This window comes from Poecilia latipinna, unplaced genomic scaffold (genome assembly GCF_001443285.1).
Source record: "Poecilia latipinna isolate Pla-1442-1.1 unplaced genomic scaffold, P_latipinna-1.0 Scaffold2916, whole genome shotgun sequence".
Lineage (NCBI taxonomy): Eukaryota > Metazoa > Chordata > Actinopteri > Cyprinodontiformes > Poeciliidae > Poecilia > Poecilia latipinna.
In genome coordinates, this window is record NW_015115532.1 from 36,674 (window position 1) to 38,352 (window position 1,679).

A 1,679-nucleotide genomic window follows, 5' to 3' on the forward strand; every position below is an offset into this window, starting at 1 on the left:
TTTTTTTTTTTTTTTTTTTTTAAAAAAATGAGGGTAAAAGGACACAAAAAAGAAAAAGGTTTTTTTTTTTTTTTTTTTTTTTTTTTTGTCAGTTGTTACCGTACTAGAAAAACATTTCTTTTAGTCGTAAAAGTCTAAGCGCCGGTCGATTTCCCTCCTCTTTGTTTTAAGGTTTTGCTCTGATCACGAGAGCGCAACTTTATCTTCAAAGCTGGGTCTGTCAGCTGACTGACTAACACAGTTAAACAAACTCCAATCTCTTTTAAAAGCCTGCTGTTGGTGTTGACACAACACTTTCATCTCATTTTTGGATTTTCTCCTGGCAAACGCACATATGTTACAGTAAAGAGTGCGTGCTGGATTCTTTCTCGTGCTTTGCTGAAGGATCCACAGCAGACATGGACCCTTTTTCACGTAAAGGGTTTTCAGGTTTGAATTGTTCTGCAATTACTTGAACTTAAACTTGTACCAAAGAACAAATCACACATTCCCCCATTTCATTATGTTTGTTCTGAAGGTGAAGTGGAAAAGTTGCAGAACAGCCAAGTGTTCTCCCAAAGCCTTTATAGACTCTAATAACGACAAAAGTAGAGTGGAACCAATGAGGATTGCTGCAGATCTTTGATAAGGATTAAAAAAAAAAAAACTGAAATGTTATATACAACGGTAGTGTGTGACACCTTTTCACTTTTGTTCTGTTTTAAGATACAGTTGCTTTTAATTTGGCCTAAGTCCAGTGAACAGTTTTTTTATTGATGTCATAATGATAAGAAATTATGAATCCAACACATATTGGACATATATTCTGTATAGGCAAAATACTCTGATGGCCATCTTTCTTTAAAACCCAGAGTTGACATGCTATACTTCTCTGAAGAGATGAGTGTGATATTCCTCCTCACCCTCAGCTTGGGACCTTGTAAAACGTGACCCGGAGATCAAAAGCAACGTCTGTCAGCCTGCTGAGTAATGCTGCTAAAATCCAAAAGCTTTGACTCAGTTCTGTTATTAGGAAGCTTTCACCACTTCATCTGCTCGGACACTACTGTTTATCGAATCATATCATAATCACAACAAACTCCCTTGAATCTTAAAGTAGACTTCAAAGGTGTAAGAGGCATAGTTTTGCCTGATTCTCTTCTTTCTTTGTCGTCCCTTGATGTCTTTGTTTACTACAACATCTGCACTTTCTTCCGCTGTTAATATTTTCTGTGCTTCCAATTTCCTTCCTCTTTTCTCTTGCCCTCTCCCTCTTCTCTGTCTCATTCATTTTTCTTCACCTCATTCACCACTTGGCTTCGCTTGCGTCTCCCCCTCTCGGCCCTCCGCCGTCTATCTGTCCCTCCATCTCTCCCTTCGGTTCTCTCTGATATGTCTCTGGGTTTCCTGTCCTTTGTGAAACCCTCCTTTCTGTCACATCTTGTTTTCCTCATTCTGTCCTGTTTCAATCCAGTGCCCCCGCCCCTTTGTGCCGCAGAGTCACGCCATTGGAGGAAACGGGTGAACAGTGGCTGCTGAGTGACAGGCTATTCTGAGCCGACCGTGGAGGTAAACATGGGGAGGTAATGGAGGTAAACGTCCGGTTGCTTGGCTGGGCGGTGCACAAACAATAGTCCAACAGGTTCAAGCTGAACGGCGACTAAGTCACAAGAGTGTGTGTGTGTGTGTGTGTGTGTGTG